At 35.6% G+C, this 16,711-nt stretch overlaps 1 long non-coding RNA gene across 1 annotated transcript in view; it reads left to right on the top strand.

The window, feature by feature from the left end:
* Positions 1-16,297, top strand: part of LOC109026901 (uncharacterized) — a 556,365-nt gene extending 540,068 nt beyond the window's left edge. Inside the window, exon 8 of the long non-coding RNA XR_010133979.1 lies at positions 16,163-16,297. This is a non-coding gene — a long non-coding RNA (uncharacterized lncRNA). The remainder of the gene's footprint in view (positions 1-16,162) is intronic.
* The last annotated feature ends 414 nt before the right edge of the window (positions 16,298-16,711 follow it).

The raw sequence follows: 16,711 nt of genomic DNA, 5'->3' as shown, positions 1-16,711 counted from the left end.
GACATATTCTCCTAGGCATTGGTATAGACTGAAAATAAAAACAAGGATTTAAAAATTTTGAAGTATGAAATCAATAGGCTATATGTAATATGTAAATATAAAATGTTGTATGTTGCAGAGGATATACAGATTTTAAAATGAATGTTGATTATTTATATTCTAGGTTATTAAAACCAATATCTTAAATTTCTCAAAGTAGATACTGTACAGTTTACACTTACCATTCTGAACACCATACACTAAAGACAAATTTTAAAATATTTAACCAGAAAACCCTTATACATTTGAAACTTAAAGGAAATCCTAAACTCTCAAGAAAAACAGAAATCAAGAAGAAACTATATTCTCTTTGGTAGATAATGACAAAGAAACCATTGAAGATTAAAAATTTTATGCCATATTGCAAAAGGTGTATCACATTGATTTATTGTCTTGTTGCTTTTTACTGTTAAGCAACAAAAAGAAAATAAGAATTGAATTTTAGAAATTAGCGAAAGCACTATGAAATAGAATATATTAGTTAATGTAAAATGATAAATTCTTAAAATAGAAAACAGAAAGCAATAAAAATAATACACTAATTCCAAATAAAGGATAAAAGTAGAAACTCCACGTACATAATTCAACATTACAAATATAACTAGTGGTCCAGAAAACAACAAAAATTTGTGAGGATATTATATACAAGTTATACCTAATAAGTGTTTCAAAAATTCTTGAAACTAATGATTTTCTAGAAAAATATATATTATAAAACATAATTCAAGGTGGTGCAGAAAACTAGAACAGATCCATAATTACGTACAAAATTGTGAAAAAATGTTCACAAAAATATATTCTCCACAACGTCATTAGTAACCCTTACATTGCTAAATTTGTTGGTGACAGCTTCTAGAACAGTATTGTTTAACAGAAATATAATGCAAACTATGTATATAAACAAAACTTTCATTATAGCTGTTAAAAAAGTGAAATTAATTTGAATGTTTTATTTAAATAACTGTATCCCAAATTTTATCATTTTGACATTTAATCTATACAAAATTATTACATTCTTTTTTCAGTTAAATTATTGATATCACTACTTGATACAGCACATCTCAGTTTGAACTAGCCATATTTAAGTGCTAGCCTCAACTGCTAGCGGCCAGTGGTTTAATATTTAAACGGCATTGCTTTTACTTCAAGGGAATGTGGTCAGACACTGTAGAAGTCAAGATGTTTCACTCTTCATTAAGCAGCCTTGGTAAGCATGGTTTTTACTTGGCTTTTAGTCATAAATATGTTCATAGCATGAAACACACACACACACACTCCTACAAATGTGGAGACCAGAGAATTTTGTTTTTTTTTTTGAAAGTTGGATGTTTTTATATAATTTGATGATTTTTAAGAAAACTTAACAATCAAGGTGATGTATTTAAGTTTATTTTCATTACGAGAGAGAGACAGAGAGAGAGCAGAGTCCTGTTTTCCAATGTTCATTTTGGTTCTAAGAGTGATGCAACTCTAGGGAAACGTACTTTTTAAGGTTTAGTTCAGAAATTTAAAAAAGCATGCCATGTACAATTTGGGCAAGACCAGATTTCTAAGATTCTATTGTTTTTGTGCCAGTTGGGTAACATAGAAGTTAATGGTAAAAGTAATTTTATTTAATAACAAAATAATGGTATTGAGTTCTACCTAAAGGCCAAAAGCTCTGCTCTTTCTTTGTTAAAAAAGAAAGTGAAAAAATTTTTAAAAAGTGTGAAAGACATACATTAAACTGAAAATGTCTTCTTGAATAATCAGAAAAAATGAAAGAGAAAGAAAAAGGAGGTATAATGCTCATATTTATTTTTTAATGTCTATCTCTTTGTACCACCTATAATTATTAATAACTCCTTAAAATTTTTTCCCTGTAAATTAATGTTCTTACAATAATAGTTGATTTGTGAACCTGTCTGCTTTTTCTTGCTTTGTATCTTTACTCTTTTTTTTAAATGTAAGTCTTTCAGCTTATATTTAAATTTAAATTTGGGTCTTTCAGCTTTGACCATCAATTTTACTTTTGATATGTTTCCCTTTCTGTAATATCGTTACTTTTGCCCTCCTCTGTCTCTTCTTTTTAACATATCCTTTTCGTCTCTTTACCCTTCTCTCCTTCTGTGCTTCTGTATTTTTCCCTCCCTCCCTCTCTTTTTCTTTCTCTTATTATTATTATTCTGTAATTTACTCCAAGAATTACAGATTGTCAAGAACGCTAGAGCAAAATCTAACAACTGCAGTGCATACAACTTGGTATGGAACAAATAGGTAACAAACGTGCCCGTGTGATGCCAGGGGTGGTCAGTGGTCGGAGTCTGGGGTAGCTGAAATTACTCTTAGCCATTTGCCTCAGTGTGCTGAGTAAAATTATTATTTTTAAATCATGTTATAACATGAAATGTTTCATAAACATTTCCTAAGACTATCCCAGTTAAATTAAAATTAATTGTTTCAAAAAATCAGAATAAACCAGCTTCGCCTTGTGTGCTTTCTGAAGGTTAGACTATAATTTTTCAGTAAATAGATGTGGAAGACAAATGGTAATACTAGCTAGGGACAAATGCACACATAAGTAATTTCCCATTTTCAAACTCTATGGACTACTCTCTACAATTTGGCAATTTAGATGATTTCCTCAATCTTTTAACATTGAAAACTCACCTTTAAGATTTGACAACCTTGTAGTTGTCAAAGTGCAACTGAAAATGGAAATGCAAGTAAAACTACCACCGACATGTTAATGATGTCACTGGGGTACTGAAGCTTACCCCGTGGGAAGTGTCATCACACAAGACTACCAAGCATTTGTATTACACGTAGAGAATGAGGACAATTTTAGGGAAATGTTTGATTTTGTTTTTGACTTAGGCTCTTAGAAAGGCCATTTCTTCTTTCAGCTGCATTCTCACTTCGCATTTAAATTTACCCATTAGTTTACCCATTAGTGGCAGTATTGAACATTCTTGCTTTAGCGACATTTCAGATTTAGGTTATATATTTTCAGGGCTTAAAAGAACATTTACGTTTTCTCAGCAGGCATCTTCACTCCCTGGAATATTACATTTGTATGGGATAAATAGTTGAAGGGGACAGCTATTGCACAAGAAGACACAAAAATTGAATTTACACACACACACACATATATACATACATATATACACACACATATATACATATATACATATATATACATATATACATTTATACATATGTACATATATACTTATATATACATATATACATATATACACATATATACACATATATATGTATACACATATATACACATGTGTATATACATTTATACATATATACATATATACACATATATACACATATGTGTGTATATATATACATATATATATAAAATGCTGCTAAGACATATGATGACTTCAAACAGCAATTCTTAAAGTTTATACAGTGGCCCTTTCAAAAGACCAGTGGTTCCTATGAATCACATGCTAACTTCTTAGATTTACTGATCAGGATAAAAATATCCTCTGAAATCTCAAATACTAAGAATGATGCTGGTTTTGGTGAATCATCAATGAGTGACTGACTCCTGTTCGTTAAATATTAAAGTAAATTATTCAGGTCAAAATCTAAAGTGTAGATTTCATTATCCAGAGATCTAGATTAGCCAGATAAATCTTGTGGACTGTCAGTCATATATAAAGGACAATTCATCAGTAGAATTGTTTTTGGTTTGTTTGCTCTTTCAGACTATCACTGCACTGATTTGGAACACAAAATATTTGTCTAGGTTTGAAGACTGGTGATGATATCAACTCTAACTTGGATCAAGCTGGGTTAATTTAATTTACATTCCCATCAGGCACCAAGCATGGCCACAGTTACGCAGCAGTTAAGAATATAAACATAAGTGAGCATTACAGATTCCCAACATCTCCCTCGTTTGTTGGGGAGGTGAACCTAAACTTCAGAGGCCAGAGCAGTCCATGTAGAGGGAACAACTCTCTTAAGTCAGAGGAGCGCTGAGCCACAGGCTCACACTGCAATGAGAGATGCCAGCACTCAAGAGTCCACTGAGGACTGTAGAAGATATAAAGCAGGGGGTCTCAAACTTTAGTGTCAGAATCAACTAGAAGGCTTGTTAAGGCATAGAGTACCATACACTCATACCTAGTTTCTGATTCAGTAGACCTCAGACAGGAACTCAGAATATTATTTTTCACAAGTTCCCAAGTAGTGTTGCTGATATTGCTGGTCCAGGGACTACCTGTTGAAAACCACAGAGAAATTTTTTTTATGTTTTGTTTTTGACTTAGATATTAAGTCTATAACCCGAATGTGGCTTACCAGAAACTGTTTGGTATTAAAGTATAACTAATATGCACATTATGAAAAATGACATTAGGTTCAAATTGCTCCCACCAGAATTAAGCACTTATGTAGATAATTCAGACACAAGCCTTCTCCTCTCTCAATTATACAAGCAGAGTCAAGTGGTTTATTAAGCAGGATTTAGAAATGCTATTGGCCATGACAGTTTTTTTTGTAATATAAATAGCAGACTCTTACAGTTTTTATTTATGAATATTGATTTGCATCAGAAACTTGAGGTCAACCAACTTGTCATTGAATCCATTATCACAGTGAATATAGATGAATGTACTTAAAAGAGGCAGCAGTAATTTCAACATTGAAAAGTTTGCAGTTTAATGTTTTTTTGTTAACCAAAACAGGGCCAGGTCTCATAGTCTGCATTTATTATGGTGGTGATGAAGCCCTAATCCAATAAGGGAAGTGAGGTAATTTTTTAGCCCTAATGTTAAAAAGAATTAGTAAAGATTTTCTTGTGAAAGCAATTGGTCTAAATGATAATTCTATGTAAGGAAATTTGGCTGTGAGAAAACCATAATTAAGGTTGAGCTTTTTCTGAAGACGATTAAAACCTAATTTAAAATATAAATTTAATTTAAACCTATTTTTGAAAATTTTAAAAGATGTCTTGAAAGTATATTTTAGTGAGCAAGAATTTAAAAGGCCCCAACACGTTTCTACAAGATCTAAATTATGCAGATTCAGATAGCATGTAAGAGTTCTCAGAAGTGTTTCTTAAATTCATTTATAATTAAAATGTTAAATAATTGTGCATAATATGCCCTTCTTTGAGTTATTCTTCGTATAAATTAGGAACTCAGCAATTCCTTGAGATTTCCAATTAAAATATCAACAGTAGTCGAGATTATAGAGGTATTCCAAAGAATTTGCTAAGAAACAGCCAAACCCTTAGTTATCAAAATTAATTATTTCAAATGGCAAACATTTTAAAAATATTGAGAAATTGATGGTTTAAAACAGATTCCTAATTTGATCTGTTTCTTGAAAAAAATTAAAAAGTCTTCAAATAATTTTGAACTCTTTGGTTTTTTTTTTTCCTATGGATACAGAATTGGGCTCTGTCATCCAAGCTGAAGTGCAGTGGCGCAATCTTGGCTCACTGCATCCTCTGCCTTCCCAGCTCACTTAAGCCGTCCTCCCACCTCAGCCTCCCAAGTAGCAGGGACTACAGGCATGCATCACCACACCCACCAAATTTTTGTATTTTTTGTAGAGATGGGGCTTCACCATGTTACCCAGGCTGGTCTTGAGCTCCTGGGCTCAAGCAATCTACCTGCCTCTGCCTCCCAAAGTGCTGGGATTACAGGCATGGGCCACTGTGCCCAGCCAATTTTGAACTCTTATGTAAATTTCAAGGCCTGTTCCTCAAATTTACCCCCTGAAACCCAGTGAAATTCCATAGACTGAACATATGTGTTTTCCTAAAATGTAAAAGAAAAACTACAGAAATAATCCCACTTACCTTGGCTGTGATGACCAGGAAATACGTTAAAAATGAATTCTGATTTGACTAAGACAATTCCTGTAATGGAAACTATAAGTAAAACTCTGTCCAAAATTGGTGGGTTCTTGGTCTCACTGACTTCAAGAATGAAGCTGCGGACACTTGTGATGAGTGTTACAGTTCTTAAAGAGGGTGTGTCCGGAGTTTGTTCCTTCTGATGTTTAGATGTGTTCAGAGTTTTTTCCTTCTGGTGGGTTTGTGATCTCGCTGGCTTCAGGACTGAAGCTGCAGACCTTCGTGGTGAGTGTTACAGCTCTTAAGGCAGCATGTCTGGAGTTGTTCATTCCTCCCGGTGGTTTGTGGTCTCACTGGCCTCAGGACTGAAGCTGCAGACCTTCGCGGTGAGTGTTACAGCTCATAAAAGCAGTGCAGACCCAAAGAGTGAGCAGCAGCAAGATTTATTGCAAAGAGCGAAAGAACAAACCCTGCACAGTGTGGAGGAGGACCCAACGTGGTTGCGCCCCTAGCTCGGGCAGCCTGCTTTTATTCCCTTATCTGACCCCACCCACATGCTGCTGATTGGCCCACTTTACAGGGAGCTGATTGGCCCATTTTACAGAGTGCTGATTGGTCCATTTTGACAGGGTGCTGATTGGTGCGTTTACAAACCTTGAGCTAGACCCAGAGTGCTGATTGGTGTATTTACAATCCTCTAGCTAGATGTTAAAGTTCTCCAAGTCCCCACTAGATTAGCTAGACACAGAGCACTGATTGGTGTGTTTACAAACCTTGAGCTAGATACTGAGCACTGATTGGTGAGTTTACAAACCTTGAGCTAGACACAGAGTGCTGATCGGTGCATTTACAAACCTTGAGCTAGACACAGAGTGCTGATTGATGCATTTACAATCCTTTAGCTAGATGTAAAAGTTCTCCAAGTCCCCACCAGATTAGCTGGATACAGAGTGCTGATTGGTGCATCCACAAACCCCGAGCTAGACACAGAGTGCTGATTGGTGCATATACAATCCTCCGGTAAGACATAAAAGTTCTCCAAGTTCTCACCAGACTCAGTAGCCCAGCTGGTTTCGCCTAGTGGATCCCACGCCAGGGCTGCGGGCAGAGCTGCCCACCAGTCCTGTGCCACGTGCCTGCCCTCCTCAGCCCTTGGGCGGTTGATGGGAGCAGGTGCTGTGGAGCAGGGGGCAGCGCCCATTGGGGAGGCTTGGGCCATGTGGGAGCCCACTGCCGGGGGGCTTGGGCATGGCGGGCTGCAAAACAATCAGTAGTTTCCTATTTTTTCCCAGTTTGGTGAAATGAGAGCTATTTGGTATACGGAACAAAGATGATTTATTTAATGTTCTGTCTGTTTATGAAATAAATATTTATTGGATGTGTTCTATATATCTACTACTGTCTAAAGCTGGGGATAAAGTATTCAGATAGTCATGATCCCTGCCTTCATGGAACATATACTGTAGGGGGCACTACAGCCAATAAACAAATACAAAACAAATAAACTAATAATGACAAATTATAATAAATGCTATGATGGAAATAATGCAGTGGTTGCCATAGATAAAAATGAGGGGAGGTAGTAATTTAGAGAAATGGTTTAAAAAATGTTGCCTTGGAAAGGTTACATTTAATGCAAAGAAAAGGGGAAACACACAGGCAGAGGAAGAAGAAAGAATAGCTCATTAGTCTATGCTGAACCTAGTTAATGTGGGGTCGTTAACCTAAGGTTTCTCCCTGAAGCTCTGAATTAACTCAGGGTTAGCCCATGGATTTCTCTGCTTTGCCGAATGTTTCATGTACAGCTAGCAGGATTAGGGGCCCAAGCTTTTACTAATACGTACATTTTCCACCTAAGACACCTTAGGTTTGAACAGTTTATGTAAAATATATGCTGATGGAACATGAGTCCTATTGTCTGCTCACTACCACGCACCCCACCCCCCGCCATATCCCAAGAGAATGAAATCATAGGCATGCAGCAGATACTAGACCTTTCTGAGGTTCCACTTCTAGTTCTTTAATACAAACATAGCTCCCATTAATTATCTCGTTTCTTATCCTTTTCTACTAGAAGGCATTCTTTCTTTTTTCAGGGGAAGACAGATTGTATTTATTTTTATAAATTGTTTTTAAAAAGTTTGGCTGGGCACTGTGGCTCACATCTGCAATCCCAACACTTAGGCAGGCTGAGGTGGTTAGATCACTTGAGGCAGGCCAGGAGTTTGAGACCAGCATGGGCAACGTTGTGAGACCCCATCTCTGCTAAAAGTAAAAAAATTAGCTGGCTGTGGTCCCAGCTACTCCAGAGGCTGAGGTAGGAAAATCACTTAAACTCGGGAGGTTGAGGCTGCAATGAGCCATAATTGTGCCACTGCACTCCAGCCTGTGTGACAGAGCAAAACCTTGTCTTAAAAAAATTGTAACATTGTTACATAAACATTGCCAAAAAAAAAAGCATAAGAAAGGGTATAATTGTTAAAATCCCCCTTTCCACTCATTAGAGATACTTATTATTAATAATTTTGTATTCTTCTTTAAGATATATTTTAAATGATCCAATAGTCCATAGATGGTTTTTTTGGATAAACATAGAAATTAAGTCTTCTCAAGTCATTATACAAAAAAGATAGTTGCACACGCATGTTTATAGCAGCACAGTTCGCAATTGCAAAATTGTGGAACCAACCCCAATGCCCATCAGTCAATGAGTGGATAAAGAAACTCTGGTATACATATATGATGAATACTACTTAGCCATTAGAAGGAATTAATTAATGGCATTTACAGCACCCTGAATGAGACTGGAGACTTATTCTAAGTGAAGTAACTCAGGAATGGAAAACCAAATATTGTATGTTCTCATTGATATGTGGGAGCTAAGCTATAAGGCATAAGAAGGACATAATGGACTTTGGGACTTGGGGGGAAGGGTGGAAGGGGGGGACGGATAAAAGCTACAAAGGGGTGCAGTGTATACTGCTCAGGTGATGGGTGCACCAAAATCTCACAAGTCACCACTAAAGAACTAACTCATGTAACCAAATACCACCTGTACCCCAATAACTTATGGAAAAATTAAAATTAAAGAATTAGAAAAAAAGAAATGGAGTCTTTCACCTTAAAGCTTGAAACTTACATTTTTTTAACCTGAGTTCCTTCCTCAGGAAAGGGCCCCCGGGCCTCTCAAAAAGTATCAAAGAACTGAAACTCACCAGATCACTGCAGCCAGACAATGAGAGCCAGGCTCCTCATTTTGCCTCCTTACCCCTACCGACTTCATGTTTTCCTACACAATATTACATTTCTTCCCTGCTATATAAACTCTTAATTTTAGTTGATTAGGGAGATGGATTTGAGACCAATCTCCCATGTCCTTGGCTGCAGGACCTGATTAAATCCTTCTTCCCTGGCAGTACTCGTCTAGCTTTACTGTATGGTGAGCAGCAGGACCTAGTCTAAACCCCTGGTGTTTTGGTAACAGATTTTGCTTCCCTCACTGGGAACGCATTGCTAGTGGATCTGCTGCTATGGGCCAGGAGTCTCAGAAGCCCTCTTAAGCAGTTGACCGCTCAATTTTGGATAGAAGTGTGTTTCCCTCTCTCTGGCCCTGCCACTACCGGCCCCAACCATGTTCCTGATTGCCTCAGAAGAACAGCCTTTGAAATTTGACATCTGCCCAGATAGGTAAGTGTCCTTTCTGGGCCCAGAGAGCAGGATCTGCTCCTCTCAATTTGGAAAACTTGTAAAGGATTTCCATTTGCAGGTTGAAAAAGCCCAACTGACTGAGAGCAGGAAGCGCGTGATTGAGTTTGGACACTCTTAGGGCTTGTTTGCTGCTGCAGCGGTTGGATTGTGTTTTGGTTATTGTGTGTGTGTCATGGGAAATTAGAATTAGAAAGCTTATTGTAATACTGTTTGGAATCTGGAGTTTGCTGTTGCATGGGAAAGCGTGATGGAGTTTCATGTGTCCAGGCTTTTGTGCTGCTGTTCTAAGCAGGGTCAGGCCTGGTTAGTATGTGATGTTCTTCTGTGGTGCTATTTGGCCCCAGTGTTCTTTGGAGTCTGGGGAGGTTTGGCCTTTTAAAATCAAACTGCCATGAAAACTGCTTTGCCCAACATTTTGGATGACAGCCTTCAGTGGATTACCTACTAGGGCAAACAAAGTGTAGTCATGTAAACGGGTGAGTTTACACAGATGTCTCATGGCTGGAGTTCTGAGGTAAAAGCTATTGGATCTGTGTTTATGTGTATGTGTGAATGTCTGCATGTGTTTATGTATATATATTTATTATATTATATGTTGTGTCTACTAAACTGGCTTATAAATAAAAGACCATTAATAAATTAAGAAAGTCTAAAGTATTTTTCAAGTTCATGTAACTTAAGTAAACCTTTAATGGACAAGATGGCTTTAAAATTATTGATAAAGGAAAAATAGAAATGTCTTCGGAATTGTCAGTGTACATTTTTATCTGGGTTTTATATTTGTCTCTGCTAGATATTTTGAGGTGTCAGGGCTTGCTATAGAAGGTTAAAAGACTATAAACCCAGCTAAAATAAAATGATATTGGTTTGCGTGCCTTCTTTGACAAGTGAGACTAATTTAATGTGAGCTGAATCTTCTGCGTTGTTGGCAAAAATATTTAACTTCAAGGTTCTTACTTAGGTGAGCACTTATTGTTCACTGGCTGTAAATTTTTCTGAAATAATCTAGATAAACTTAAAAATAAAAGAATTGAGTACATGTAAATGGGATAAATGTTGTCGGTGAAAATTTTGTGTAATTTAAAATCTTAAAATTATTTTTGATGCTCATTGGATGTCTGGGCCATTTCCAACTATGAAAAAGTTAAGATATGGAGAAACATCTTTCTAAAAATTGTGGAATAAGTCTCATCTATAAAATGCCAGTATCTGAGAGGCAGCTCAGGAGTTTATGCTTCCTAGATTTTCACTAAAATTTAAGGTTACTGAAGATAAGGCTTATAGTTAACACATAACTCTGCATATAAAATGTGCCAAAGAAGATATATTCTTAGTGAGGAAAAGAATAATTTTGTCTGTTTCAGAAGTTATCTAAAGGTTAATTCAAATTACAGACTTGAAAAGGTTATTTATGAAACAAGGTAGAAAGAAACCACTAAGTAGGAGAGAGAGATATGAAGAAAGTTATGGATATAAAGATGAATTTTTTGGTAAGAATAGTTCTAAAAAAATGAGAATACTTTTGAGTGAAACAGGATCTTGTATGGTAAATATTTACCCTAAAGTAAAATAGCTTATTATTTAAAAAAAAGAGGAGAAAAAATTTAGGACAAAACAGAAAGTCCAAACAATTCATAGATGGTCTGTGTAAGTCACGTGTAGTTTTTCCTGTTTTTCTCTGCCGATCTTCATTCACATACAGTGAAAATAGAAACTTGAAAAATTTAGATAGTAAAATATTCTTTAAAACCTAATGAAAAATTGGAGAATTTTGCTAATTAACATTGCTCATAGTTAAGTCTCTTAATCTTGATGAAAGTAAAATAAGAAATATTGTAAAAAAACTAAATTGGCAGTTTAGCAGTTCTTTTTTAATATAGCTAAGCATGAAGCCAGGTTTAGCATGGAGCTAAATTTCATATAAATGCTTGTATTGCTTCACACTGTATTTGCTATTCTGCATAGTTAATACTAGCACTAAAGAACTTATTGGTCACGTGCCTAAAAATAATTTTTAATTGCACAAAATATATAATGGTATTGTTGGACTTAAAGACATTAATTTGCATACCAGGAAGAAAATATCCATCATGTGCTTTTTTTTTAAGGCTCTGGATAACACTGTACACCTCTGATCCAGAGAGCTATAAGAGCTTGAAGGTTCCTGACAAAAATAAATCAATGAATAAAATACTTATTTTTATAAGTTCTGAAGAGAAATAATGTATTATTTATTTTGTTACTTGGAAAAGTAGACGCGAGTAGAAATGCTGAAATGGTGTATATATCCAAAGTAATTCAATTAATAATTTGAGTTCATTTCAGATCTTTTCCTATAATGAGAAAAAAACTGTGATATGGGCACAGAGTTTTAATATTTAGGAAAGACTGCCTTTGTCCTTAAGGAAATTACATTGACTGGGATTTCTCTCATACTACTTCAGTTGTGTTTACCATTATTAGCATTAAGTGACATTCATCTGGTTTAAGTATTAATAATAATCACTTTTAAAAATGAAAAAAGTGAGACTCTCTAATGATTTTGTATCCCAATCATTTGTCACTGATGGGCCTTCATGTGTGTACTTGGAAATGAATTCTGTACAAATGCTGCACTGGATTGAAGATTTTAGTGGTGAAAATTACCTAATCAGTTTTCAGTACTGTATCTGGACACCAGTCTCAGAAATATGTGATAACACTCTTAAATAGCTGAAAAGAAATTACTGGGAGCTTGTTCTTACTTTGTCCTTGTTTTGTAGTAGAGAATTTAAGTGAAAGAAGATTATTTATTTTCATACTGAGTTTCCATAACTGAAATTTGCATTTATCGTTTTTTTTTTTAATGATGGAGAGAAAAGTTAGTTGTCTTACTTTGATAAGTTTGGCATAGGACTTATCACATTTGTGATGCATTTGGTCACAGTTCTATCACTAGAATGCTAGCAATTAGACATATGCAATCAGTAAACTAACTACTTTAATACAGTGGATTGAAGTGTTACAGGCAGTAACTACTAGATACAAAAATCACAGTGTTTTAATATGTGAAATGTTAGAGAGAATGATAGGAGTTTCTGTAGTATAAATATCTTATTAACTAATCCTTGCGCTGTTAAGTTACAGAGCTTTGACTCCTGGTTCTGAAAAAGGCACTGACCCCTGCTAAATTTTGAACCTTGAGCCCCTACACAAAGCCTTGTCTTAAGACCTGGGAGAAGGTGACAAACAAAATGAACTGTTTTGTGAGAGACAAGGTTGAAAATTAAAACGCTTCAGCCTCCTCTAGGGCCAGGGACTATTGTGTAAGAGGTGCGTGTGTGAAATTGTAAGGATTGATTTCCAGAGACAAGATTAGTTGAGTGTTCCTATAAATTAAACATTAATATCAAAAGCACTCTAATGAAAGGCCAGCATCTGGGTCCATGTGTTCGAATCAGAAAGTTTTCTTGTAGTATTCATCTGCTTTTTAATGGAAAATTGCAAAAGGATATAAAAGGTTTATGGAAGTCTTAACTTATGGTCCAACTGATTAAAATTAGATAGATTTGTTTATAAGGTTTTATTAAAGTTAGCTTTAATATTAATAATATATCATACAAAGATAGAATGCAATTTGGTTTTCTGTTTGAACAAAATTTTCATGCAAGAGAGAATAAGAGATTTTTATTTACCTTTGTGGAAAACTACAGAAGAAAACAAAAAGGGGGTGGGAGAGACAGATTTAGTTGACCTCACGCTCTCTTTATTAGGTCTTATTGTTTGGGAAACTGTGTCTCCTCTCTATCAATAAGTAAATGTTTTTGTTTCATCATTTTGGCTAAATGAATGCTATTTTATAGTAATTTGTGATTCTGTTGTGTGATACCATGTGTCTTAATCCTTTCATATTTGACAGACTTTCCAACGGAGAAATTTCAAGTTCTAAATTCAGTCTTTTGACCTCAAACTAACTTTTTTTGGATATTGGGTCTCCTAAAGTTCAAGAGTAACATATTAGGCCTATTCGATATGTTAGAATTAAATAGAAAGCATTACCAAATGTGAGGGGGTATTTAACTTTATTTGGGTTATATTTATATAGATATGCTGTTAATATGTGTTCTAGGATTGTATGAGATTTCTGAAATTCTGATATATCTTAATATATGTTGTCAGTAATGATTATTATTATATTAAATTGTTGTATGTCAACAGACATAGCCAAATTTCCTTGTCAACTGTGTCTTTAATTATGGCTGTCCTAATACTTTTGTCATCTACAATTGTTGTTTTGCATTGATTCTTCTCAAAAAGTGATTTACAATCAGCTACAGTCCAGGGCTTGCTTCTTAGGAGGAGTTCATGAAAAGGACTCTTGAATGAAGGTTTCTGGTAAATTTGGAGATTGCACCACTGGATTAGAGAGAAAACTACCAGGCTTCTAATTAAATAGCTGATGTGTTTGTAAAGATTGCTAACCCAATATAAAGCAGAGCAGGAGTTGATTGCATGGACCAGACTAATGAAGGAATGAAATAATTTTTTATGACTTTTTTGGTTTGAACCATTACTGATTCTTTTTGTTTTTTAGGGTCTGGATAATTTTTTTCTTTAGACTTATTTGTAACCTTTAAGTACACTTGAAGTGTATTGAGTAGACTATACTTTTGTAAACAGAATTTGAAGCTTATTTCTCTCTCTCTCTCTCTGCCTAATTTCTCCACAATTTTAAAACTACTTGTGAATTCATGGCAATGTGTTTATTTGCATATGGCTAATAAGTACCTGTTTCGTTTATAATGGGAACTCTTTGGAAGAATTAGTTATTTCTTCAAAGCTTTGACTGAAATGGCCTTGTGAGAGGTTCCAGCAAGGCCTAGTTAGGAGAGCCCAGGTGGTGTTTGGGTAATCAGGCCAACTATATGGGACTGAAGCTTATTTTGCAGGTAGGTTGGTCCTACTGTGATTTGTCTTTGATGGAAGTGGGGAACAGAAAGATTGTGTTTTCACAGAAAACTACGGTATTAGATTAGCCTTTGATTCTGAGGGACCATGTCCCACTTTTGGTATGGAGCTGTCCACAAAGCCCCTCCTCAGCATGAAGCGTCCAGAATGATTGACAACCAGATTCTCCATGATTGAGGAATTGAAAAAGAGAAAGGGAAGGCTGAAACAGACCCAGTAGTCCCATAGATACTTCTTTTGGATGAACATAAAAATTGACCCTTTTGATCTTAAAGCTTGAAATTTACAATGGTTTTATCTGAGTTCCTTCCTCAGGAAAGGACTCCCAGCCCTCTTAAAAAGTATCAAAGAACTGAAACTCACCAGATCACTGCATCCAGACACTGAGATGCTAGACCCCTCATTTTGTTTCCTTACCCTTCCCTGGTTCCTGTTTTCTAACACATGGTTACATTTTTTTTTTTCTGCTATATAACCCCCTCCCTAATTTTAGTCAGTTAATAAGATGAGTTTGAGACTCGCATCTCCTAGGCTGCAGCACTCGATTAAAGCCTTCTTCCCTGGCAATACTTGTTGTCTCAGTGATTGGCTTTCTGTGTGGTGAGCAGCAGGACCTAGACTGAACCCCTGCTGTTTCAGTTACAATATTATGTTAGTGTGTTCACATATACACTGAGGATATATATTCAACCATATGTCTATGTTTTATCAAGTGATGCTATAGTTATTAACAATCCCCTCAAAATCTCAGTGACTTAAAACAAGAGTTCGACTTTATTTTTATACTACATCTCATAGATTGGTTGTCAGGAGAGACCTATTCTTAGTATTCACTCAGAATCCATGCTAGTGTAGAAGCTATATCTGGGAACTTGGCAGTCACATGCCAGAACTCTTAATGTCTCAAAATGGCAAGTAAATGTTTTGGCCTAAAAGCAACCCATGTAACTCACTCACAACTCATTGTACAGAACTCGTCATCTGTTTCCACCCAACTACAGGAGGCCAAGGAACTATAATCCTGCTATAAGTTTAGAAGATAGGAATAAATGTTCATAGAGAATAGATCTAGTCTGACCACAAGTTTCCTTCATTTACTTTTATCATTCAAGTATATGCATGAACATTCATCCTCACTTCTTAAATATGTTTATTTACATTATTTTATTTTCTTGAGAACCTATTAAATCACAATTAGATAAATACAAACTTAATGGTAACAACTTTTACTGTTCTTCTTACACTTATCAAGAAAGATATGCCTGAAAAATTTGTGTAATTCTGAATGTTTGGAGACTGACTCAAATGAAACAAAAATCCATTTTGTTGTTATACAGAAGGGAGCCAATCCAAAATAAAGGACAGAGAGTTCATTTGAATGAAAATTGACACTGGATATAGATTTAGGAATATATTGATATCATTTGTGGTTCTAGGTTCTGGGGATACAGAGACAAATAAATAATATGTCTTCTCATCTTTCCTAGTTTTCACAGTGATATTTAACCTCTGAAATACTTAGTTATATTAGGTTTCTCTGCAGCCAAAATTTCCAGTAACCCAGTAGCATATAATAATTGCTGATGATAATAAAAGCTGTAGGAAGGCTTCAATTCTGATGCGATCTCCTAGGCTCTGTGTGTCTTCTAATTTCAGAACCCAAGTTGAAGAAATAGCCAGCAACTTTCTGGAACATGCAGTTCTTAGAATGGATGTGTCAGAGCCAGAGTATCAGCACCAAGTCGCAGAACTACCTTTCAAGCTTCTGCCCAAATGCAGCAAAAATCACAGCTGCTCACATTCCATTGGCTATAGAGCGAGTTACATGATCAACCCAAAATCAGTGGAATGGGGCAGGGAATTGTACTCTACCTATAAGGAATTTGGAAAGAGTGCAGAGGAAGCGACTAATTATAAACAAACAATAAAATCAGCCACACTAGTAAATGTTGGCCCCACAGCCCCTGCTTTTTGCTGTATTTGGTGTCATCATTTCAGCACTCTCATACACACATGAAACCATTTAAGAATTCATTTCCACAGTGCTTATCATTGCTTTTTGTAATAGAGATTAGCACTATGTCAAGAATTGAGGACAATGAGAGACCAATTTTAGTTGACGCTTACCCACCATGTATTCATTCACATATTTATTCAATCACCTAGTTATTCACTGATTCAATATATTTGTTGAATACCTACTGT

Source organism: Gorilla gorilla, chromosome 4, assembly GCF_029281585.2.
Source record: "Gorilla gorilla gorilla isolate KB3781 chromosome 4, NHGRI_mGorGor1-v2.1_pri, whole genome shotgun sequence".
Lineage (NCBI taxonomy): Eukaryota > Metazoa > Chordata > Mammalia > Primates > Hominidae > Gorilla > Gorilla gorilla.
Note: the sequence above shows the minus strand (reverse complement) of the source record. Positions and strands in the feature narration are given on the sequence as shown.